This window comes from Lissotriton helveticus, chromosome 4_1 (genome assembly GCF_964261635.1).
Source record: "Lissotriton helveticus chromosome 4_1, aLisHel1.1, whole genome shotgun sequence".
NCBI lineage: Eukaryota > Metazoa > Chordata > Amphibia > Caudata > Salamandridae > Lissotriton > Lissotriton helveticus.
Window position 1 is genome coordinate 904,124,604 of NC_136063.1, and position 27,477 is coordinate 904,152,080.

Here is a 27,477-nt window from a genome sequence, read left to right on the forward strand (position 1 = left end):
GTGTTTTTCAGCCCACCCCAAAATACATGAAATGCATTTGAAATGGTATGTACACGAAAAATGAGTAGTATACTGTACGCTTTTCAAGCAATGATATCATTCAGATTATGCATATATTGTACATTGGATTGATGACTGAATGAATCATGAAAATTACATTCATGAAATGGCTCCTAATACAGAAGAGAAGGTCGAGACCATTTCATCACATATTTATACTATACTGTACATGTGCTAGAGGCTGAATCAAAATATTGTCTCTAGAGTTTCAAAAACTATAAATCTTGTTCTCTAAGAATAGTTCTACTTTAAGCAGAGTACCATGTGTCAAAAAAAAAAGGTATATATTTTGGAAACGGGGAAAAATAGTTTCGCTTTCATGCCAAAAAATAGTTCCACAGTTTTGTAGAAGTTTTTGTTTTTCAAAATTGAAGGTCGAATTCAGAGTTCAGGGAATGCTGTGTGCTCAAAAGTGATTCTCGTTGTTAGGAGATAACATTAACTCAGATAGGCTGGCAAAGAATTTGTCTACAACAGTAGGTGAAAGTTAGACCAGGTCCGAAAAAATAGAAATAGTGCATATGTGAGATGCATTGCCATAATCGGTGTCTAGATCAGCAATGGTCACAGAAGGTTGTACCTGTGTGCCGCTTTCATCTCATACCTCACCGTCACCTAATCGTAATGGTGAAGTCTCAATGAATGCCGTCATCAGAATAGGTAGCTGCTGGGGACAACACGTTGCATGAGCCGTTACCAAACCAAACAAAGTATCGATATCCATAGGTACTGCTGATGGTAGTGTGAGACAGACGTCCAACACGCATTCTTCTCCGCATAGCAGGCATCGTTGAACAGGTAAGATGCAATCTTGCCAGATTGGTCTGAATGAAAGAAACCATGTGGTATTCAGATCTCTTAGCCGAGCTAAGCCGAGTACTTTAGTTATTCTTTCTCGGTATCTCATCGCAAGGATTGTTTCTTCCATGGTTGCCTGAGTTTTGTTTGTGGCTGGATTTGCCATATCGGAGCAGAAGGAACAAAAATAAAATTCCTCCTACGAGCCCCAAGATGAGAGGCAGGCCGCCAAACACAGAGTGCACGAAATTCGGAAAGATGCTCAGGACGGCTTCAAAGGGTACTAATAGTCCAGAAAAAATTGTCTTAAATACATGTGCGATGCCACTGGTATCAGACATGTTTAAAATTTGACCTAACATTTCTACGAAATGTATGAGGCAATTAGTTGATAATAGCGTATGTATCTCTGCCGCTGTCCTTGCAACTTGCAGATCATACGTCTCTTTGGACGAGGTTAAAGGCACAGTTGTCTGTAAAAGAATAGACTTCATTCTGCTTAAAGTATCAATTCGAATAGAAGAGATATTCAGAGAAGGCCATATTGCTGCCTCCTTGTCTGGTTTGCTGTTTGGATACAATACTTGCATACAGCAAATGACCCTGGAAGTAACGCTCACGAGATAGGCTATTCCTGGCACCATGCCACAACAGCTGTGGTCACTTATTAGAACGTAGCTGCCGTTGGAAAGCTGTCTGAAAAAAGTCTCTATCTGTGTTGCAGGGGTGCCGTGCAGGTGGCATGAAAGGTTATTTGAAGAACCTTTGCAGGCTCCATGCAAGTTAATACCTTGACACAGAAGTGTACCGCTTAGTGAATTTTTACAGTTGTTACCACTAAGAAATACCTCTTTTTTCCCTTCACTATAACATCTATGTGTATAAGGTAAATTCCAGGTTGACTTGATGTATCCTTTACCCAACCTTTCATACAGGCCTGCTGGTATATACTTTTGGCAATATTGAAACTGAAAAGTCGTTATCGGAATTGTAATTGTGCCATGTATTATCCATTCAATGACAGGCCGTTCTGACACTGTTGATGGTAATTTTTCAAGTTTTTCAATGCTCAGTATCGTATAGTGTGCTCCTTTTTGTGCCAAAGAGATTTGTTTATCTGTGAGGTTAAAGATAGAAAATATTGACGTTGTGTTGATTAGACGCCATGGCACGTAGCCTGAACGCAGATTTTGTAACGTCCAGCCTAGCTGTACAATAGAACGTAATTGGGACTGGCCATGTTGTAACATTAGCATATCCTGTTCTATTATATCAATAGCAGATGATACAATGCTGTCCAGTGAATAAATTCTGGAGGACAGAGTCGGTAACCCATTGTCCACTACAGACAGTGATTTTTCCAAATGAATACAATCAATTTCTCGTATTTTTTCAGCAGTTTCAATTTGCATTACTTTCCAAGCTTCGTTGCAAGCAGCGTATATACTGGCGTATATGAAACATTTTTTACGCTATTTGCGAGGTCCCAATATGAAATCTCGCAAGTCAGCACCTTCTTTAAGTAAAGTCAAGTGTTACTTAATTTCAGGCAGTGTGGATCTCTGTAACCATTCGAGGCATAGTTTCCCTACACTGTATGTTGTAACTATCCCTGGATGTTGTCTCTGGGAATATCTTGGGTCTGGCCTGGTCTGTTTGAACCCCTGTGTTTTGTTCAGGAATTTATCTTGACAGTTATTAGTGTCTTTGGGTCAGATCAACCATTTTTTCCAATCAGTATTTGTTCTGTTTTGGTGTAAAATATGGGATACATCTATCTCCACATCTGTAGTGCTATTACTATCAGGTATGGGCTTTGGAATAGACAGTTTGTTTAAGTCCTTTATCTTGGGTAGGCCAAGACAGGTTGTCTGTTGAATGGTGTCATTCAGGAACATTATTTGTTCAGGGATCATGCAGGCTCTAAATAAAGATTCTAGACCTTGTACCTGCCAATCTTTTGTACCCCAAATGTTTTTTGTTTCAATGTTGTTTTTCCAAAATTCAAAACCAAATGTAGACATTTTATCATAACATTTTTCAGAATAAATCAATTTATTATTTGTCAACATGTTTTTCATTCCTGTCTTATTTAACATTTTAAAATAAAACGTTCCCTGATCTGTGTTGTTCAATCCTGAGAAGTATGGAAATTTCTCATAAAATGTTTTCGAGCTGCCTTTTGGCGGTGTTGGACAATGTTCCACTTGATTATAAGTAAAATCATTTCTAGGATTAGCAGATTTATGCAAATAGCGAAGACTATAATGATTATAGCAATACATTTCTTCATAATTTGACAAACCCTGCAAATAATCATATTTCTGAAAATTTTGCTGACATTTCTAAATCTGACATCATATTATTAATATTTTCAAAGTCCCAATCATCAGAGAAAGTACTAGGTGATACAAAGTCACTTAATGAAACCTTGAACTGATGTGGATATTTCAAGAGTTCAACCAGGCCATAGATTTCGTAATCAGTTTTGTCCCATTCTACACCACCAGGTATAGGAATGGCAGTGATGTTCACTGATGATAGTTCTCTTTTTTCGATGTGAGAAGATCTGTGAGGCTTTAGGACCAAGTTGATGTTCTGACTTGCTGTGTCCATTGTACTATACTTTCCATCAATGAATTTTCCCAAGCTTAAAACCAAAATGAGCCAGAGTAGGATAAAAGTACACCTAACTCAATCCATAATTCAATCCATGGTGAAATCAGACATGTTTCTTTGAGTTGATGAAAGAGTTCAGTCATTTTTTCTTTGAAAGTTTTAGTTGCTGGCGTTTCTTCATGTTCACTTGGATCATCAGAAAAGTCATCGAAATTGATGAAGTAGCCAGATGCACTTCTGTCAATTGTTGGAATTGCTTCCGGATTTTCATTAATCTTTGCACTCGTGTAGTCAGAGGCTACATCATTGTAGATTGGTGTTTCTTGACGAACTTTTGCAATTTGGGTTTCAAGAGGCACAAGTTCCATGGCTTTGTTGCATAGTCCTTTTTTATTCACTGCAGGTTTATTTATTTATTTATTTATTAATGATATTTGTAAAGCGCTAGCAAATACCCGTAGGCGTCTCGGCGCTAAAAAAGCAATTGTTGTCTCACCATGATCAGAAAGTGCGGAGATGTGGATTACTGGTTAAATAGCCACGTTTTCAATTTTTTTCTAAACTGAAAAAGCGAAGGGCATGTTCTTATGTGACTTGGAAGGGTGTTCCAAAGTCTGGGGGCCGCAATTAAAAAGCGGCGATCACCCCAAGAAACTGTTCGACTACGTTGAACCACTAGTTGGTTAAGTGAGGTGGATCGAAGGGTTCTCGATGGGTTATAGGGGATCAATTGATTTTTAAGGAAACGAGGTCCTTGATCCTGTAGTGTCTTGTATACTGTGCATAGAGCTTTGAATTTTACCCTGTTGTGAATGGGCAGCCAGTGGTAATTTTTCAAGGTATCTGCGATAGGTGCAAATTTGGTTTTTTTTGATAATACACGAGCGGCCGCATTCTGCACCGTCTGTAATTTTTTAATAACTCTGCTCTGAGCATTGAGCAGCAGACCGTTGCAATAATCTAGTGATGTCAGGACTAGAGTGGTGACTAGAGTTTTGGCAGCTGAGTCTGGTAGATACGGAATGATTTTTCTAACCGTTCTAAGTTTGAAATGGGCGTTGGCTGCCACCTTATTTGCATGGGCCATGAAGTTCAGCTGGTCGTCAAAAGTAACACCTAGGTTTCTAACTTTGACCGTTGGAGAGGGAGGTGTACCTAAGGCCGATGGCCACCAATCTGCTGACCAGGCTGGTGAGAGATTACCAAAGATAACCACCTCCGTTTTTCCGGAATTAAGCTTCAAGCAATTCCTTGCCATCCACTCACCGATAGTGATCATCCCGGTTTTAAATCTCTCTGCTACCCTCTGTCCGTCACCCTTTATTGCCAGCACCAGCTGGGTGTCGTCAGCGTATGAGGTTAAGCTCATCCCATGTGCTTTGATGACACTAGCAAGGTCCGACACATATATGTTAAATAGTGTCGGACTTAGGGATGAGCCTTGAGGAACCCCACACGGTAACGACAGCTCAGCTGACTGGAAGGGGCCCAGTGTAACCGCCTGGGTTCTATTGGCCAAAAACGAAGCGAGTAAGTCCCTGGCAATGAGCTGAATGCCCATCCTCTCGACACGGTTGACCAAGATCTTATGGTCAACCGTGTCGAAAGCCGCTGAGAGATCCAAGAGAACTAACAAAGCAGTTCCTCCTTGGTCGCGGATGACTCTTATGTCGTCAGCTGCTTTTATGAGTGTGGTTTCTGTACCATGGTTTTTACGGAAACCGAACTGCGTCTCGTCCAGTAGATTGTGTTTTTCAATGTAGGATGAAAGCTGCTGATTCATAGCCTTTTCTAGGACCTTGGCTAAGAAGGGAAGGCTCGCTATAGGGCGATAGTTTTTTAATTCGCCTTTATCTGAGCCAGGCTTTTTAAGCAGGGGTTTAATCAACGTGTTTTTTAATTGATCAGGGTAAATTCCAGATGTCAATACAGTATTACAGACAGCAGTGATGATGGGAATGACTGTGTCTGGTACAGTAGCGAGCACGGAAGTCGGGCATGGGTCAAGAGCAGAGCCAGCTTTAATCGTTTTAACTATGCTCTTGGTTTGATCAGTGGTGAGGGGACTAAAAGAGGTCATGGAATTTTTGGGAATAGTTATGGTGGTGATAGCATTACTGCTGGTCAGGTCTGAGCTAAAAGCTTGGTAAATGTCATTAACCTTTGCGTAAAAGAACTCCGATAAGGCATCGCATAAAGTTTGTGAGGGGGGAGGATTAAGATCTGGGGAGTCTCCAGCTAGGGTTTTAGCAATGTTAAATAACTGTTTACTGGAATTTTTCGCAGTTTCTATCTGGCGAGTGAAAAAATCTTTCTTAGCTGCTACTATCATAGCTTTGTAAGTAGCAAGGGCTTTTTTATAATTTTCCTTATCTTCACTATCATACATTCTTCGCCAGTGTCTTTCCCTGTTCCTGGTTAATTGTTTTTGAGTTTTAAGTTCTGTTGTATACCACTGAGCTTTAGGCGCACTTCTATTCTTAGAGAGTGATTTAATGGGTGCCAGCTGAGTCGTGGCTTCACCCAGCCACTTTTGAAATTGATTGGTAGCGATGTTGGGATCAGTGGATAGTACTGGAATTGTGGAATTAAGAATCAGCGTTAGATCACTGGGGTTGATATCCTTCCAGGCTTTAAACGTACCCTTTTTTTCATAGCCCACTTTTTTCCTCTGTGAGCCTTTAATGGTAAGTCTACTGAAAATGACTGAGTGGTCTGTCCAAGTCATAGGGAGAACTGAGGTGATACACAGTCCATCCACATTAGTAAAAATTCCATCCAGCGTGTGGCCTGCCTGATGAGTGGGAGTCAAGACCAGTTGTCTGAGGCCCAATATATCTATCAAAAGTGATTAGTCTTTCAGTTTGAACCTCTTGGATTGTAGCAAGGTTTGATCTTCTGCTACTTCTTGGGAGTCCACTGGGCCTACTACTTATTATTGGCCACATGATTGTGGTTTTACCAGGTCGATCGATACAACTCTGTTCTCCTTTTTACCAGCAAGGGGCGGTAGTACTACTGATCTTGTTCCGCTGACAGCTAAGACAGGTACTGCTTTTCTGTAAGAAGGCCCAAATTCCTTCTTCACCGCGATCTTTCCTCTGACCAGATCCCCAATCTTTGGAATGCAGACAGGTCTTGCTGTCACAGGTGGTTTTTCTTCAGTGGCCGTTTGCTTAAGATTTATGTTACTTAGACTTCTTGTTTCATTTAAGTCCTGTAAAACAGCCAAACGATCTTTGATATCAAAGTTTTTTTGTTTCACCACTGAAGTCTGACGATCGAGGTCATGAATGATCATTCTGGTACCAAACAAAAGTTCATACGGAGTGATTCCCCCCAGAGAATTTCTTGGCAGATTATGAAGACTACATTGGATACTTGTTAGATGTTTGACCCACCCGTCACCCGAACCTAATACCCTCGCTGTTATAGATTGCTTTATGTCACGGTTTTTTCTCTCCACTACCGCATTTCCCTCGGGATGGAATGGACTAGAGTACCGCAATGCAATGCCCAAGCTGGCCATGGCCTCCTTGTAAGCTCGAGAGCTAAACGCAGGACCCTGGTCAGAATGTAGCATGCCAATTCCGTGTGCCGATAAAGACTCTCAAATCTTTCATACCAGTTTTGGCATCAGCCGAGCGCTAGGGTTTTATCTAAATGAATCTTGTCTTAATAATTATGGGATCGCATTTTTCAATCTGGATGTCTGTGTATAGATAGCCTAATGCTTTCTAATAGTGGTATCTGGGCTGGTGTCTGGTCCGGTTCACAACTGCGATCTCTATTGCAGTCCTGACAATTCATTGCAAAGTTGTAAATTTGCATGCTCATCGCCGGCCACCAGTATTGTGATTGTAATTTTATTAGAGATTTCAAGATCTCTTGGTGCCTCAGACCCATTCCCATGTGTGCTTCTTGAATCAAGTAAGCCACGCAGTGCCTTTACGACGCAACTTTTACAACGCAAACCATTACAACGCATTGCGCCGGGAGGCGCTCTAGGATAGGGAATAAGTTTAATTTACTGTCCAACACCTTCCCTAGTGTCCACAGGGACTGTAGTTGGAATAGTAAATTAAACTATTCACTATCCAGCACCCCAAAGCGCTATTCGTTGTAAAGGTATGCAATGTAAAAACCGCATTGTAAAGGCATGCAATGTAAAAGTATGCATTGTAATGTCATACATCCCCTCCGGGTTGTGTTTGGAATTACTCTGTCCCCCACTCCAGGGATTCGAGCAAACGGAACGGAGTTCGCATCAATTATGTATATATTTCCGAATGGATAATTCAGAGGTAACGCCGCATAGTTGCCTTCCATTAAGGCTTTTACTGCTTGTAGCGTTTCTCCATCTATTTGTTTTTTAGAATGCTTTTTTGTAGCTACGGAAGCCGGTTTGACATCAGCCGCTGTGGCTTTGTTAGCCAATAAATTCCCCGCAACGTGAACACCATCACGTTGATGACTCAGTGTATGTATCACGTGAGTCTTTTGTAGTTCTTTCTGCAAAAGAACTACTTGTTCCCAAAGTTTTTTATGCTTTATTGTGGCACCTGTCTCATCTCTGTAACCGTTTTTGATCCTGGTCTGCATGTCATTGTTGTAAGACTGGACGCAGTAATGCGAATCGCACACTATTAGTGTGGGCAATTCGCGATCTGCATTTTCAAGCGCCATCTTTAAAGATCTTATTTCAGCTCGCTGAGCTGTACAGTTTCTGAGTGATTCAGTTTTGGTGACCATCGGTCTGAATTTACCTAAGCGCCAGCGACCTTTAACAATCGCGCATGCTGCATTGTAAACTTGTTTTTCCACAACGTAGTGTTGTGCAAATCTGTCCGTGTATATTACACACAAGTACTGTTCGAGAGGCAGAATTTCGATTGACAGAGGACATTCATGTTCGTATTCCAGATCTTCTAGTTTTTTCATTTTTAGATCAAATGCGTGTTTCACGTCTGTTGCAGCAAGAGAATTTTCCCATTGTATCCATTTTGGATCTAAAGCTTTAGCATTCGGAATTCTAGGTCTTGTTACTGCCTCAAGGGCTGATACTGCTGTTAAAACAGATATGCTCTTGCCTTGGGCTAGGGCTCTTTCTTTTGCTACAGCAGTTGGAACCGCAGTCAGAATTTTTTCAGTAATACTGAATTTCATTTCAGCTTGTGTGTACAAGTGTGATTTATAAGCTATTGGTACCGTTTCTCCCTCATTAGAGGTCAGGTATGTGAATCCGCATCTTCCTGGGATGACTCGGATTACAAGGTTGCGTTCGTTTGTGCGTGTTTGCAGTTTTGTTTTAGTTAACATGTCTGTTTGTATTGATCTTAAAATTTATGTGTGATTTTGTGTCCAATTAATTGGTTTGAAATCAGGTGTTATGAATTCGTAGAGTGGTTTAACCCTCTCTGCGTAGTTTAGAATGTATGTTCTTCCGAAATTCAGGAAACCTAGAATTGATTGTAAGTTTTTCAGCGTTTTTGTAGCTTGGAGTACTGCACACTTCTCTAAGAAATTGTCTGCTAGGCTTTTGCCTTCACTTGATAACTCATATCCCAAAAATAGGACAGTGAGGTGGGCAATTCGTGACTTTTTAAAGTTGAATTTATACCCTTCAGCTGCGAACCCAAGTATAATGGTGTTCACTCTTTTCAACTGTGTCTCCAGGTCATCGTCTGTAAGACAGATGTCATCGACATAGGATAATGCCTCATCATCATACATTTGTAGTAATTCTGTTACCCTGGCTGAAAATAATCCTGGGCTTTTCTTGAATCCCTGTGGGAGACGACAAAATTGCCCTGGGCACCCATACAGGAGAAAGAAGTCAAATACCTGCTTTCTGGTACTATGTTTTGACAAAAGAAACCATTCGAAATATCTAATGTCGTTTTATATTTTTTGCGCACTATGTTATTCATTAGTGCTGCACTGTGTGAGTTTTGTACTGCAAAGGTTTTGCAACAAGAGTTTAGGTGTCCGTAGTCCAAAACTAGACGATATGAATCGTCTGGTTTAGAGACAGGAAACAAAGGATTGTTCATTTGTGAGGTGCATGTTTCAATCACCCCCTGGTATTCAAGTTGATCTAAGGTCTCCCTGACTTGTTTTTTAGCTTCTTGCTAAACAGGATACTGCCTCTGTGCAGTCGGTTGATTTTTTAACTGAATTTTATGGTGAGGAGAATCCTCATCCCATCCTACATGATTTTTATATAATGCAGGTGCTTGGGCCACTGCCCATTTTCTAGCAAATGTGTATTTTTTATGAATTGGAATGTGATTTGAGAAGGCAGGCATAATCATTTCTTCGCCATGTGGGCACTCCCTGACATACTCTGGTGGCCCGTCTTTCTCTGCTAGAAGGATATCATAGCCTTTTGATAGGTTCTCCCAAAAGAGACCTCTTATTTTCCTAGTTTTGTCCCCTTCTATACGTAATGTTATTCGTATATTTTATGAGGCACACTAACTCTGGTGTCCGCAGTTTCCACCTGAATGTATTCATTCGTGTCCACTGTCTCCAGAAGAGTCATCATGATCTTGCGAGCTATGGTCACTTCTGCTGCGCTGTCTAGCATTGTCTGGGCCCATTCCCCGTTCTTGAGTTGTGTCCTCAGAATCCTCGGCATGTTTTATTTTAATACTGGCTACCCTCTTCTTTGGAAATTGTAATTTTTTACTTTGATGAGCAGGTTCCTTGTCTTTGGACTTGACGTGCTCTTCTTTGTGTTCTGACCGTCCTCTTCTTTCCGATTTCTGTGAGGAAGTCTGAAAAGATCGAGAGGGACGTGTATCAATATCTTGATATCTGTCAGGTTTTCTTAATTTATCCCTATCTCTAAGGTTGTATCTTTTCTCAGAGGGCTCCCGTTGTGGAGATCTGCCCCCCCGTTCTGGAGATCTATATTTCCGATTGGGTGATTTTCCTCTGGACTGGAACTGTTTTTCTTTCGGAGTGGTTTGTTTGTTACCCTCCCACCTCTTTTTTGAAGTAATGAGATTATTTTTAATAAAGGTTTTTTCAGGATTTTCAGTTAGTTGTGGTTGTAGTGGTTTCCCACCCAAACTGTCTCTACCTAATTCCTCATAGGATTTTTCAATTATTCTGGCAAGTTCAAAAGGTTGTTCTGCTATAGGTGTTTCTTTCAATTTTTGGCGGTTCGCCACAGATGCTGCTTCCCCTTTTATGTTGGCTAATAGTATAGCCGAGACTTGTTTAACGTCTTTCAGTAATTTCATACCTAGATTTAAAGCAGGCTCTGGGCCGTATTCATTTTGAATCTGTCTTAGTACGTCTGGTATAACCGCCATAGACGGAACACCATGTGTTTTTGTGTATAGTGAAGCAAAAACTGTGCCCCAAGTGTCACAGTCCTCCACGGGTGGTGCGATCCCCATTGGAAGGCAGATTGTCAGAATTCTGTGTTTCTCATTAGCTGTAGTATCAGGAAATACTGCCTCTATCTGAGTGATTTTTTGAGCTAACCAGAATGGAATTTGTTCCCGTTTTGCGGGTAATTTGCCAATGACTGATTGTATAGTCTGTGGTGTAATTATATTTGTGTTCCCCTGATGAGGGGTGTGCTGTGGAATTTTTATTGCTGGTTGGACTGTTAAAGTCCGCATGACATACTGGACCAATTGTCTATGTATTTTAATTAGTTGTTTTAGCTGAACTAAAAGTTCTCTGTCTGACATTTTTTCAATGTCAGGATGTGATGTATAGCTGGCTAGAACTGGCCATGTGGCTCCTGGTCTACCTAGTAGACCGAGCCTGGTGAAGTGATTTTGATGTTTTAGGGCGCCATTAAACCAGAGCTGGTGCTCTTGGTATGTTAGTGGAATTTCAATATCCTCAAAAGGAAGGTATTCCGTTGGAAGTTCTCCTACTTTGTAGTAGTGAAAATCTCGTGTCACAGCATGTGCTGCTGGAAAATGTATCCAGAAATAGAATACCTCTGTCTGCCGATATTCATGGGCCTCTACCACAAATATGACTGTACCACCTCTTGGTGATACTCCAATTTCTTTAAGTTTTATAGTTACACTCTTCCTTACATTGACCGGAATGAGTACAGCATCCGGGTCATCTTGCCGAAGACTTGTGTCTTTCGCTAAAAGTTGAGTTGCTAATGCTTCTCTTTCTCTGTCATCATCCGACATTTTACTGACTTAAAGTTTGCAGAGCAAGTTTCAAGGAAACAAAGATTAGGTGCACAATGTTTTGGAAAACTGTATCCTTCAACGTTGACTAAACTAAGAACTAATACATAGGATTCTCATTCTACTAAGTTTTGGCGGATATTAACCTTTCACCCACTCTAGACGTCTATTGGAGTTTTTACGGGAAAAAGGGGTCTGTGTGAAAAGCACGACTGAGTTACTCTAGTATCTAGCGTTAAATTATCGCCTTACCAAACGTTGGGCGCCATGTAGTGTAGTTCCTATATTCCCAATAGGCTCTGCGCATTGGAATAACATAAACGATAGTTTAGACGTAGGACTGAGGTTGACTAGGTCTCTATTGAATATGTTAGACTTAATTATGAATGTCAGCTAGGTCAGAGGTCACTAGAAATTTTTTCGAGTAAACAAGAAGGTGTTAACTTTCCTGAATCGACAAGAAGGGATTAGTTTCTGACAGCCGCATAAACATGACAACTTTGCTCCCTCCAGAATAAGGAGTATATCTCCAGAGTCTCGGAAACAATAGATAACTATTTCACTCAGTCAATCGTGCATGTTTAGTTTTACCAGAAGCGCAGAGAAATAGAGAGACGGGCGTTTTCAATAAAAGGTGGTTATTTATTGAACAGTCTTCTTTCTCATGCAAGAGAAGTGAGTTGCCACAATTGCAATACTTGTCATAAAGTAAAGTGAGTACAGTAAAAGGAGTATTATGAAATAATACTGTAAAAGCATGGTACAGTTTCTAAGCCATACCGTGTTTAAAATAGATAAAATATATACATACATAAAATCATTGACTAAACATACTCAACTGGTGCTTCTAAGATACGCCTACCCCGGTGTACCTAACCTAAGCCTAGTACGTGGGAAGGAGTAAGTGAGCTGCAGTTTAAGTTAAGTTAGTTTTTGCCAAGAATCTGAATCAAGAATTCTCTAAGGGTCTAATCAGCTCCATACCTTGTTTATAGAATGAAGGAGGTTGTGTATCTCGTTCTCAGGACTCGATCTCCCAGTAACCCACAAGGGTGACTGGAAACACTGGAGCTGGATTTCTCGGCAGGAGAAAAGACAGCGTCTCTCTCAGTGCGTCAATGGGAGGGTCGGCTTCCTTCGGCACTTGCCTCAGCAGGGCGTCGGGCAAGTAGATAGCTGATCTGCTCCAAACCACCGTGTGTTTGCTAGGGCAGCTGTTGGTATATTTATACCTGGAAGGTGCCGGGTTTGACGTAAGGTTGGACATAAGATGTCACCAAGAACTTACAGTTCTTTCAGTACTCCAGGAGTTCTTGGACAAATCATAACAGAAGCAGGGCGAATTCCCGGGCTGCTGGAGGCTTGATTTGTTTAAAGAACGCGTTGTACTTTCTAGGAGTCTATGGGAGTAGCCTTGCCGTATTTGGGCTGCATTGGCTATTACTAAATATGGATATGATTCTTATGCCTTTATTAGGATATGATTTGTTATAACCACATAAGGGCATAAATCGGGAATATTTAAATAGGGTCCTAGATACGTTCACAACAGCATGTTGCATGTAAAATGAATGCTGTTTAAATTTCAAAAGCTCAATAAGTCCACTAAAAAGTAGTCAGTATATGATCAGACTGACTGAGCACATCGAAAGCTATGGTGCTCAGTGAGAGCAGAAGAACAATAAAACAAAATAAAGTTTTCATCCCAATTTGGCTTGTTTTGGAAAAAAGGCCAAATTCTTCCCTGCAAACCGAGAGCCAAATGTTTATGTGTTCTCTGTAGGAAACACAACATCACTGATGCTTGCAGAGGACAGTCCCTGTAACACATCTTGTATCAGGTAAATGAAGCAAATTTGATCTTCTCCAGTTCCCACAGTAGCTGCTGAAGAAACGCTCAAAGTCAGTGAGCCTGTTGTAGAGCCGTTGTCTGTTCCACCAGGAGTAGCATCATTCCATGGAGGCTCAAAAAATGCCATCATTAACATTGGAGTACACTGAGGACACTGATACACATGGGTCTTTAGGGGGTCCAGTAATATGTCTACGTCCGGTGGTGCAACCGATGACAGGGTTAGACATAGGTCCAACACGCATTCGTATCTGCAGAACAGCAGCGGAACACAGGCAATATGCAATCAAACCAGGCTGGTCTGAATGATAGGAACCAATGCTCGCCCAGATAGAGCACCATGACAATTTTGCACCAACAGTGCCACTGCCATTTCTTGATGAACTGGGAAGTCCATTGCGAAGCAGGAAAATGAAAACCAGAATGCCCACTACAAGTAGTAGGACCAATGGAAGACATCCAAAAACGCTTCTCAATACGGAGTGTAAAAAGGCTGGAATAACTCTGAAGATTTTCTGAAAGGTGCTCAATAGCCCAGAACCTCTATGTTTAAGTAATGTCCACGATCCCCATCATATCAGACATGTTAAAGAAAGGATGAACCATTTCTCTGAAATGGAGTGGGAAGTTCATATGGACTAGTGCCTGTATGGGAAATATCATTTACAAGGCATGCAACATAAAGCATGCCATTACAACGCGGTCATTACAATTACCTTTTGTAACAATGTATGCTATTACAGCACAAGTCGTAACAATGACTTGCTCTAGGGGTCAGACAGTATTGGATTTAAAATCCAACACCTTCCCTACTGTTGCATAGACTGGAGATGGAAATGGAAAATTCTAGTATTCCAACATCTAGCGCCCCCCCTAGAGCAAGTCGTTCTGACTTGCGTTGTAATGGCATGCATTGTTACAACACAGTCGTTGTAATGACCACATTGTAATGGCATGCATTAAAAAAGCATGCAATGTAACGTGGCATATTTGCCTGTATCTAAGATGAAGACCCTGCAACGTGGAGAGCAAACGTCTCTCGGGCTGAGGTTAAGGCCACATTTTTTTGAAGAAGCATGGCTTTCAGTTTGTTCAGAGAATCAAACCATATAAAAGAAACATGCCATAGCATAGCCTCCCTAACTTCAGTTTCAGTTTCATTGGTCTTTATTGGGATATACATTATCCATAAAAGTACAAACATTTCTCATAATTAATTATAAAAACATTTACATGTCCTATCATCTTGAAGTTTAAAACAAAACTAAACTATAAAACTATTCAATGGAAACATTGCAGAATTATCACAAATATTCAATAGCAGCCCCAATACTAAAATGCCAAAGTGCAAGGTGCAAATATTTCAGGAGGTAGCAGCAAAGATGGACAAATTATTAGGTCACATTAAAATTACAGGTAGCAGCATCATACAAGAAAGTGCCGATGTGCATAGTGCAAGTAAGGATCAGAGGAATAGCAGCAAAAAGGCAAACCTGTTAAATTCCATTCATAGTGATCTATACGTCCGCATATTGTTCAAATTACATATTACCCTTTTTAAGTGTAAAATCAAAAAGTGCATATAGTACATCCTAATCCGACATTCAGGAATTCATAGAGGAACATGAACAAATAGCCATTTTTAAAAAGGTGCAAACTCGATATATTAAATCATCATCCTTACGCTGGAGAATAGTTTTATATGCAACCTTGAAATCAGTTATTCCATTTGTCCTAATTTTTTTATCAGTAACTGCATACTATACTTTTGATAGAAAGCGCAGAAAAACAAGACATGCAGCATAGACTGCTTTCCTAAGTTGCCACAGGGGCAAGCCCGATCATCAATATTAGGTTGATAACCTATTTATTTATTTTATTTATTTTAGCGATTTCTAAAGCGCCTGGTGACCCAAGGGCATCCCCGCGCTATGTAGCTTGAAGTCCTATTGAGAGGGAAGGCGGTCGAAGGGAGTTATTTGGGAAACAGATGGGTCTTTAGTTTTTTGCGGAAAGCAAGGTAGTTGGATTCCAGTCTGAGGGCGCGAGGGAGTGCGTTCCAGCCCTTAGCCGCCTGAACGGAGAATTGTCGACCTCCTGTGCGGGCTTTTTTGAATCTGGGGATGCAGACTAGATTCTCATTTTGAGATCGTAGTGATCTAGTTGCTGTATAAGGTGTGATCATTTTACTGAGGATCGCTGGACCAGATCCGTTGTAAAGCTTGTGTGTTGTACACATTGCTTTAAAGTGCACCCTTTGGCGCACGGGGAGCCAATGCAGGGTTTTGAGGGCTGGCTTGGCAGATATTCTGGAGGGGGTGTTGGTAATCAGGCGTGCTGCCGCGTTCTGTGTCCGCTGGAGTTTCGTGATGGTAGCCTCGGGGGCTCCCAGATAGACCAGATTGCTGTAGTCCAGACGGGACAACACTAGACCCTGGATAAGAAGCTTTCTGGACATAGGTGGGAGTAAGGGCAGGATTTTACGGGTCGTGCGCATGAGTCCAAAACATATGCCCGAGGTTTTGGTTGCATGGGTTTTCATCGTAAGCTGTGGCTCAAGCCACACCCCGAGTGTCTTGATTTCAGATTTAGGGGGGGGAATTTCTCCGAACACATCGGGCCATAGTGTAGGAGGGATAGTTGTCCATTGCTTGCCGAGTAGCATTACCTCTGTCTTAGTCCCATTCAATTTCAGTGATGAGTCATTCATCCAGTTGTGGATATCTATGAGGCAGTTAGTTAGATTTTCAGGATGGTCAATCAGCTGGGACAAGGAGACGACTAGTTGGGTGTCGTCAGCGTAACTCACCATTTTGATGTTAAATGGTGTTACCACATCCTCGAGGGGGGCCATATAGACATTAAAAAGCGTCGGGCTTAGGGAAGAGCCCTGGGGGACGCCGCTGGTGAGTGGGAGGGTGGATGAGTGATGGATGTCGTCCCACACTTGAAAAGTGCGTCCTGTAAGAAAGGATTCGATCCATTTGATAGCTGTCCCGGTAAGTCCTGCATTTGCCAGTCTATGCAGAAGGACACGGTGGTTGACCGTGTCAAAGGCTGCACTTAGATCCAGGAGGATCACTGCCACTGATCCTCCTGAATCTAGTAAGCCCCTTGCCTCTTCAATAACTGCAAGGAGTGCGGTGTCCGTTCCATGGCCTGGGCGAAATCCGGTTTGGGATTGTCGGAGCAGTTTATTGGTTTCAAGGAACTGGGACAGTTGAATGTTTACCAGTTTCTCGGTGACTTTGCTAATGCCCGGGAGTAGGGATATTGGTCTATAGTTGGACAGGTCCAATGGATCTAGCTGGGGTTTTTTTAAGAGTGCTTTGACCACAGCACTCTTCCAGCTGTCAGGGACGGTTCCGTGGGTAAACGAGCAGTTGATAAGGTCCGTAATGATAGGCACAATTACTGAGGCTACAGTCTTGAGGAACCTTATAGGGGCTGGGTCCAAAGGGGATCCACTTTTCATTTTTACTAGGGTTCGCTCCACCTCTACGGGGGTGACAGGTCGGAAAGTCTGAAGCGAAGGACGACAGATACTTTCAGTCTGTTCGAGGGGGGTGCTACTTTCCGTGAGGCTAGGGGAGCTGGGGGGTGGGAGGGAGGTCAGGATTCGGGTGATTTTCTCGTTGAAGAAGTTAGCTAGCTCATTACTTCTGTCAACTTTGGGGGTGTTGGAGGGAGAGGTGGTGGGGACCTTGGTCAGCTCTTTGACGATTGAAAAGGATTCTCGGGCTGAATTGGATGCTTTTTGTATTCGTGTGTTGTAGTAAGAAGCTTTGGCTGATTTAATGGCCTCTTTGTAAAGTTTGACCGTGGCCTGGTAGGCTACTTTGCTGGCATGTTGCCAAGTCTTTCTCCAGAGTCGTTCGGCCTTTTTGCAGTTTTTGCGAAGTGTTCTTAGTTCTGCGGAGTACCATGGTGCTGAGCCATGTTTGCCGTTTTTATTTTCCCTATTTCTGAGTGGGAGTACTAGGTCTAGGGAGACGGTAATCCAGTCCCTGAATCTTCTGTCTGCCGTATTTGGGTCTTCAGCGTGAGCAGGGATGTTTTTTTCAAGGGTCTGAGCCCATTCGTCCGTGGAGAGTCTGGGCCAGGTCCTATCCTTGCTGAAGGTAGGGGGTGTACGGTTTTTCGTGAAGGTTCCAGGTAGTTGGAAAGGGACCAAGAAGTGGTCTGTCCAAGGAAGGGGAAGGGCCTCCTTTACTAGCATTGAGAACGAGCTGGTAAATACGGGGTCTAATAGGTGGCCCTTAATGTGGGTGGCTCCGGAGTTTAATAGACGGATATCGAAGGCCGCTAGATCTTGAATCAGATCATTGGCTACCGAGTCGGCCGGGTCTTCTAGGTGGATATTTAGGTCCCCAACTATCATATAGTTTGATAAGGAGTGGGCCTGAGTTGTGACTAGGTCCAGAAGAGAGCAGGTGAAGGGGCCCGGGGTGCCGGGGGGGCGGTAAATGAGAAGTCCTGTTAGAGAAGTGGTTGGGTTGAGTGTGACGGTAAAATGCAGACTTTCAGCGTCGGTAATCTGTGCGTCGTGGGTTTTGCAGTGGAGGTGTTCTCGATGGATGATAGCTACACCGCCTCCTCTGCCTAGAGGACGGGGTAGGGATTGAATACAGTAACCCTGTGGTGTTGCTAGTACCATGTCTGATTGTGAATGAGGACCGAGCCATGTTTCCGTGAGGAAGAATATATCGATTCCATGATCTTCTATGATGTCGGCTATCCGAGTCGCATGTTTTGGAAGTGAACGACAGTTTAGAGAGGCAAGGTTAAGGGTGGCGGGTTTGCTGGGTTTAGTGGGTAGCGTGAGCTGGAGTGGTTTGCATAAGGAGCAACGAGTGAAGGGTCCCTTGAGATTGTGGATGTAATCACAGGAGGGTGGGGGGGGTCTGAGGCTCAATAGATCTCTACGGGAGTACCTTATAGTTGGGTAAAGAGATTCGGGCAGGGGTTCTGGCCCTAAGCCCGGTCGTGCGCGGACGGGCGCAGACGGGCTTGCCTCTGGCGCGCCTCCGGCGCGCCGCCGGCGCCCGCCCGCTGCGCGGACGGGCGGTGTTGTTGTTTTTATGCATACTTTGGGCGGGGCGATAGGAGGGTGGGAGGGGCGTCGAGCTCTCCGGCGAGCCTGCCCAATCCAAGATGGCCGCCAAAGTTGTCAAGAGATGTTCCCTGCGCCTCAATGGATCGACGCTAAGGAAATGGGGTGCCCAGCGAAGTAATCTCGCTGATGGGGGGTCAGGGAAGTTTTAAAACGCTCCAGTTAAAATATAGTACAATTTTAAAACAAATTTTCAGTCGATCGTTTTTGTTATCAAAAGCAGGTGCAAGAGAGCACAGTAGACCTCCAGCTTTCCGCATCAGAGGGAGCAGCAAGAAGCACAGCAAATGGGGAAGCACAGCAAATATTTTATTGTACCCAATGTAAGGCTACAAAGAATTATTCGCTCCCAACGAGTGATGTCTCCTAGGAGATAAATAGCGGGTAAACAAGACGGAGGTCCGCCTTCTTCTGCCATTATTATATATTGTCCCACGGATACTTTGGTGTGCTCCTGTGCATATCTTATATCCCCATAATGTTTATATAAAACTTTACGGATTATATTTTTGTCAATTCCATCTAGTTGATCTGGTTTATAAAATATATGGCCAAGATGAACTGCTGTCAAATTTGCCCGTACTTCCGTGAGCTACGGTATGTCACCTCCCCTGTCACATTTTAAACAATCAACCAAGATCTCCCTTGTTAATGAAGCTGACGGATTTTGACAGACCTTTAACCAAAACATGGCAGGGCGGGACCTAATTTATTTCTCCAAATAGGGTAATCTTAAGTCATTATGACAGAAAAAAGTAGATGATGAAATTGATAGACCCAGAATTCTTCTACAGAATCTATTTTTTTCGGCCTGGGCACTTTTCAGGTTTATAAAACCCCAAATTTCAGACCCATAAGTCATGAATGGTACACATTGTGTCTTGTAAATTTTAAGTAAGGACAGTACTACCTCAATTCTTTTTGGTTGAGGGAGGCTATTTACTGAGTTTACTGCTTTTAAAAATGTAGTCCGTCCATGTGCAAAATGGGGTGCCCAGGATCCGTTATCTGAAAATTGTAAACCCAGGTACGGAAAAGTGTGAGTGCATAACAAGGAATCTGAGCCTGAGGTAATAGTGTTAATAAGGCATTTTTTAGCGCCACAACACATTAAAAAAGATTTCTTAAAATTTGTACAAAGATTCAGGCTATTCATAAAAGCTACAAAACCCCTAACTAAAATACGAAGAGCATTGGCTGTGCGCCTTATTAAAACAACATCGTCTGCATATAATACAGCAGGCAGTTTATTGCCATTAATTATTGGGACGTCTGTAGTTTGGTCGGACAATACATTGTGTAGCTCATTGACATATAAAATAAATAAAAGTGGGGCAAGAACGCACCCTTGTCTAATGCCTCTTCCAACCACTATGTCCCCTGAAACTGCCCCATCCATACTTATTCTCACCCGAGCCCTTAAATCCCTATGTAAACATGCTAAAAAATGCACCGTATCTTTGTCCGACCCATAAGCTAAAAGGCATTGCCAGAGTCTGGATCTATTAACAAATTCAAAAGCGGATGTAAGATCCATAAATGACAGGTAAAGGGGACTGTGTCGGGCGATGATATATTTCCCTATGATTAAATTAACATTGAGACATTGTTTCACCGTTCCAAGATGACTTCGGAAACCCAGCTGTCATTTATTTATTATATTTTTCTCCTCTGTCCAAGTTCTGATTTTGTTAAATAAGACCCTCCCCAATATCTTAAGAGTATTATCAATTAGAGAGATTGGTCTATAACAACTCGGGTTAGATCTATCTCCCTTTTTGAAAATGGGGACCATTACAGATGTAGACCAGGTTTTTGGAATTTTAATTGTTGTTAAATTATTAAAAACACTGAGTAGCAAGGGAGCCCCAAACTCTGGCCTGGATTTTATAAGGTTAATTGGTAGCCCGTCTGGGTCCCGGGCTTTGTTTCACAGACTCTGGTTAATTGCATCCTCAACTTCTTACAGAGATGTTTGAATTTGAGCAGGAGTGAGGTTTTCAAAAAGATCTTCGCACTGTGATGTGGCAGCATATATTTTTGAAAAATGAACTACCCAAGCTTCGCTTGTTATAATACAGCTTAAAGGGGTAGATGTATTACCAAACGCTCTCAATGACTTGGTGGCTGACCAAAAACTGTTTGTGTTATTAAGCTTAGCAGCACAGGCCAGTTAATCCAGTGCTCCTTTAAAATCACATCTCGCCTATGCTTCACTGCACTTTTATAAGTGTGCGTTAATACTCTAATAAGGTTAGGGTCTCTGGGGGAAGCTGATAGGGCGGCTCTGAGTTCCCTGTTAGCCCCAGAGCAAGTGTTGTTAAACCACCTAGGGTCGGATTTGGGTGGAACTGCAGGTCTAGAAATCAGTTTTTCAATACCTGCACATAGTAGGATAAAAGCAGAAACTGTGTGTGGGTTAGGATTAACCAATGTGAGACAAGTCTCACAAAACGATTGATGGGTTTTTACCATCTTTTGAAACACCCTTGGGCAGTCCATGCCCTTCCATTTAACTCTTAAGTTGTCTGTAAAAGATTCCATATTAACGGCCCCTGGCTCCTTTCTTGGGTCGGGCCTGAGCGCAGCCCTAAAAGAGACTAGGATTGGATTATGATCCCCGAAAGTGGATGCCTTAACCTCTGCCAAAACTAAATGATCTTCTAATAGTGCCAATATAAAAACGTAATCTTTGGTTGAGGCTCGGCCGAGACCTCTATAAGTCAGTATTGGACTATCCTCGTTATTTACGGCTGCAATATCCATAACATTTAAAAGACTACTGTTTAATAAATGGTCTATTATTTCATACCCCCTCTTACACGGATTGACTGAGATATGCTGGATGGGGCTCACGGTATTTCTCCCTGGAATCTTCGCATTAAAGTCGCCCTCCAAACATATCACTACCGGTCTTTGCTTTCCCAACAAATTATCCATATCCAAAATAAAATTAAAAAGGTTGACAAAGTTCACATTAGGTGTGTTTAAAAATTCATTGTTATATAAATTAATAAAGCAAATAGAAACCCCCCGTGTGTACATTAAAACTTGGAAATTGGCATTTTTGGTGGGGATTGATTTTACGCTGCCACCCGATGCACTGCTAACCCATATCGATAGGCCACCTGAGGGTCTGCCTTGCTTGGGATGGGGGGAAATAATATTAAAACACTCATATCCTTCAAGATATAGCTCTTTAGTCGCCCTAGTTGCCTGAAACATAAGGGTGTCGTATTTATTTATCATATTGACCCATTCTTCGATATTTCATTTAGACGCCAAACCGGCCTCATTCTAGCTCAGCACCTGTAATAATGAATCAGAGTGATCATTTGTAGAGGTAATTTCAGCCTCAGGGTCGTTATTAGCTCAAATAGTCTCCATAGATGTTGTAAGGACTGTTTCAGTCGGTTCAGATTTAGATAAAGGTCAGTCAAGGGTATCGAGGTCAAAGATGGAAAAAAAAAGATTTACTGACTGATAAGATGGGCAGGTGAGTGGTCGCTGTGCAGGTAGTGGTCTATAAAAGAAACCAAGGGGTAGTGCACAGATGTTTGTGGGTAAGGGGAAATTAATCTCTCTAACAGCCAGTATTGATCTGACGAGGCTTGGTCGGCGGAGATTGATAACAATACAATCACCACAGATGTTTTTTTCTGCTAAACCCACCCAACCTACCCTTCGCACCATTAAAATATCATGTATTACAAACCTCCTGTTCCCTTTATATTTAGCCAACCAATCCACACTTTTGTTCCGCAATTGTTCCCAGGACTCCAATTTTTTTCTCTCTAATGGAAGTACCCCTCCATTAGGCTTAAAACATCTTTGTTTGGCTCAGCGTACCCACTAGTATTAATGCCGACAGCACTCGTGCAGGCTGTAGGGCCGGTGTGAGCGCCAGCATGAGTTTTAGGGTGTGATAAAACAGTGGGAGTTATGTTTTGAGTGTTAACAGAACCAGTGCTTGTTTTTAAAACTGTAGGATCTCTAGTTTTACTTTTAGTATCACGGGGGCAGGTATCTGGTTTGGGGTTAAGGGCAATTGTTGCCCACTCTGAACTAATTTTTTTCTGGAGACTGGCCTGTTGAGATGGCTGTTTAGGTTCCCTACTGGGAGATTTTGCCTTAGTAGTTAAGATTCCAGGCGGTCTAGGCGCTTCCATAAGTTTGCAAAGTTTTTATCCACAAGCCCTTGAAAACGGTCATACAGTGTGTCTATAATAATGTCAATGTTTTAAAAGACAATGGTCCCAAACATTAACAAGGATGGAAGAAACCAAATAAATATAGACCGAGATTGAAATCTATATTTGCTGTCCAGCCGGACAGGTTTTAATAACAAGTATAATTATATGTAACCAGGTTGTTAAACAATTTCCAAGCGGGACACAACCTGTGTCCAACTACCACATATATGAAAACATATGACGTACATTTAAGTGAGAGGCAAGGGGGGCAGTCTGTAAGTTATTCAAAGTTAAAACAGACAATTGGTATTAAAGTACACTTTAGGTGATTTTTCAATAAAACATTTAAATCTTCAAGTGTACGCTGTTGACGACGTTTCGATCCCTAAGTAGTATGGGATCATCATCAGGACATACTGATTCATGCCTAGCATAATATTGACAAATGCCCAACATGTAAAAACACATATAAATTACATATACAATATAAGAAAGTAAACGGGGAGGGTAGGGGGAAAAAAAGAAAATACGTACGAATTAGAAACACTATTGTTATATTAAAAAAAAAAAATTAAAAAGGGGGGTTATTGTTTTTTGGTTTTTGTCTGACTCAGTTCCAGGATGAAAGAGTGTTTTCACTGGACAGCAAATATAGGTTTCAATCTCGGTCTATATTTATTTGGTTTCTTCCATCCTTGTTAATGTTTGGGACCATTGTCTTTTGAAACATTATATACCCCCAAGGTCCCAGACCGATTGCTACTTTGGGTTCCCTAGTTCCTTATAACAATATAATAATTTCAATAGCAGTGTCCTGTAAAATTAGAAAAGGGAGTCTGTGTACAGAGTTACTTAAAATATCCAATGAAACTAAATCAATTGGGTCACTGCTGGGAATTAACTCCACTGGGGCCTTTGGGCCCAGAAACCATGTATTTAATGTAGTACATTGTAAGTTCGAGCATGGAGGTTGTTTCTGTTTGGAGCAGACTGGTTTCGCTGTCTTCCTTTTCCTTTTCGCTCCGCATACTTCTAGGTTAGGGGGTACGTCTGAAGTGGCAAAACCTAAAGTGTCAGTTGGCCAGCTCCCAGATACAGAGTCTGCTGAGGCTCCTATGTGGCCAAGTCCCTCCGCACCCGGTGTATTTTCTCCCATTGATCAATGTAGGCCGTGAACAGCCTCACTGTCTATGATTAATTGAGAATCGCTTACATCTGTGTTCTCATTTTGTGCTGCAGAGTGGGGTTTCTTGAAGCCCAGGGACAAGCGTCTCTCAGTCAATTCAATCTCAGTGCTGACTATATTCATTGCCCTCTCCAGCATAGTGTCAATAGACGTGGTGTTACGTACTGCTGGGGTTGGGTTTCGTTTGCCCATGGTGTTGTTCTCCCCAGACATTCAATGGATACAAAAAAGAGAAACCCCACTCACCACTGCAGGATTCAGGTGCCTTAGGAATGGCGATGTCAGGGGGGTAGCCCAGCCCAGCCTCGGACGGGCGCAGACGGGCCCGCCCTTGGCCCGGGATTGGCCTAGGCGTGCCCGCAAGCGTCCCGTGCAGCAAGGGAGCTGTGCTGAAGTTATGGGCCTCTGGCGCCTTCCTCTGATGCCCTCTGGTCCTGCCGCTCAATGCCTGCTGGGGGATGAAGTTTCCCGAGGCAGAGCGGCGCGTTGCTGCGAGGACGCCGGCGTCTTTCAGCATGGGGGCAGTGTCCCGAGGTGCCCGGTGAAAGCAGCAACAGTGGCAGGAGAAGAGCCGTTCCCCTCACGGCCGGGTAGGTGAGAAAGTGCTGGTGCTAGTTGCGGTGTCCCGCGCAGCGGGGGAGCCGCACTGAAGGTTTGGGCCTCTGGCACCTTCCTCTGACGCCCTCTGGTCGCGCCACTTAATGCCTGCTGGAGGATGAAGTTTCCAGAGACAGAGAGGTGCGTTGCTGCAAGGGCAAAGGCATCTATCAGTGCAGGGGCAGTGTCCCAAGGTGCCCGGTGAAAGCAGCAACAGTGGCAGGAGAAGAGCCGTTCCCCTCACGGCTGGGTAGGTGAGAAAGTGCTGGTGCTAGTGGCGGCATCCTTTTTCATTTGCAACGCCAATAGCTCAAACTGTCACTAATGTGAGACCTGTAGCATTGCAAAGGCTTGTTTACGACTTGAGCCCTGAATAAACTCCACCGTATGATAAACTGTGATGGCACAGGACCTGCCTCCTTAACTGTGTGGGCCGGTGGAAACAATACTTGCATCCAACAAGTAACTCTGAAACTTAATCTAACCAGATATGTGATGCCCAGTACCATCCCACAACAGCCTTGATCATTCAGCATCAAATAGCTCCCATTCGAGAGAAGCTTGAACATCTGATGAATCATGGCTGCTGGGCACCCTTTAAGAGGCAGGGTAAGTTAGCAACTAAAGCGTTACATGCCCCATAGAGCAAAATATCCTTACAAACTAGGGACCCACTTGAAGCACTTTCACAGTAGAAACTGCTGAGAAAATCTTCAGTGTTCACATTCCTGCATCTTAATCTGTACGGTAATTTCCAGTACTCATGTATATACCCTTCACCTAGCACTTCATATCTGCCTACCTGGTAATACTAGAGACAGTAGTGAAATTGGAAAGTCATGACTGGCAGTGTAAAGTAGCCATGGATTAACCATTCTGTGGAAGGTGACTCAGCCACAGGAAAAGATAATTGGTCCAATTTTTCAATATGCAACATGGTATATTTTGCATCCCTTCGTGCCATTAATATCTGTCTCTCCATTAGGTTCAATGCAGAAAACAGCGTCATGCTGTAGATGTAATGCCAGGACACATGGTCAGAACTCAATAATTGCAGCATCCAGCTTAGCAGTGCAATGGACCCTAATTGCAAATGTCCATGTTGTAATGATGAATTATATCTATTGCAGAATACAGTATGTTGCCCAGTGAATAAATCCTGGATGTAAGTGTGGTCATACCATTGTCGACAACAGCCAAAGCCATTTCTAGGTTAACCTTGTCAATCCCACATAATCTCTCAGGAGCCTCTTCTTGAGAGATTTTATAAAGCTTGTTCTCAATAGCAAACAGGAAACACTTTTGACGTGGCTTAGGGGGACTTAGCAAAAAATCCCCAAGATGCATGTCATCTGAGAGAAGGGACAATCGTTGTTTCACTAGGGATAGTGTCGAGGTCTTTACCCACTCTAGGCATATCTTCCCAACACTGTAAAATGTCACCACCTGAGTGTTCTGATTGTAAATAGCGTTGATCATACCTATAGATACTAAACCCTTCGATGGTACCCCTGAATTGTTACTGACACCTATTTTTGTCGATAGGCCAAACCAACCATACCTTCCAATCGGGGTCTGATGAGTTGTAAGAGTGTAGTATGGTATCCAATGTAACCTGTGTGATGTACAATTTTGCCAACCCTCAATTTGTATAAGCGAGGGAATCTGAGGCATGTTCAAGTCCTTGTTCTTCGCTAACTCAAGAAAGGAGGTCTGTTGCACTGTGTTGTTCAGGAAAAGCATTTGATGTGGTACAAAGCATGCTCTAAATAAGGCCTAACAGCCAGATTCATGAAGGTGCCAATCTGCGATTAGCAAATTGCAAAAAATTGCGAATCGCAATATGAAAATCGCAGATTGGCCTTCATGTAGAAAAGCGATAAAAAAATGTGAATCGCAATCGATCGCAATTTCCGATTGCGATCTTGCCACAATCGCTAATTAATCGCAGAATCTGCATTTTTCCATGTAGAAATTGCGACCTCGCAATTAGCGATATCGCATTTTGCGATCTCGCTAACTGCGAGATCGCAAAAACGGGAAGTCGCATTTCGAGCCCACTGATGACATCACAACCAGGAAGTAGGCTTACCCCACCCACAAACAGAACACAGAGCCAGAGATTGGGAGCTGGATACTGAAGAGCTGCAAACCTCACACTGTGCTGCACCCCAGCAGGAAAAAATTTCACCAAGATGTCCCAGGATGCAGCAGGGAGCAGTGGGCAGGAGAGGAAGCGAAAACTAAAGTTTTCAGAAGCTGAACTGGAGCATCTGATTGAGGGGGTCTCCAAGGACTATGCCCGGCTCTTTGGCAAAGATTACAGGAGGGTGCCAGAGCAAGATAAGCGCAGGATCTGGCAGCAAATCCGCGCTAAAGTCAATTCGGTTGGGGTGACCCAGCGTTCAATTGATGAGCTCAAAAAGCGCTGGTACAACCTGAGAGGTCGGTCTAAGGAGCGAATTGCCGAGAGGCTTGGGGAGCGACTGGCCACCGGTGGAGGGGAACCTGTAGCCACACCGAACACCCCATTGGAGGACCTGATAGAGGACACCATTGCACCAGCAGCTTGCGTGGGGGTCATGCAGCTGGACTCGTCTCGACCCAGCCAACAATCTGAAGGTAAGTGCCATGCGACTGTGACCCTGTCCCCCAACAATGCCCATGACTCCTGAGCTCGCAATATGACATCCGCAACAATGCAGCCCATGCACACCTGAAATGCCCCAATGCATTGTGGTAGACGTAGTGAAATCTGATACCCCCAGTCAGCTGAACACAGCCAGAGCTGTAAATGCAAAGTAAATCAAAAACCCAGTCAGGGAAAGCAAGCCTGCATGCATGTATCAACATAGCTTGTGCAAGATACAAAACATTAATCATGC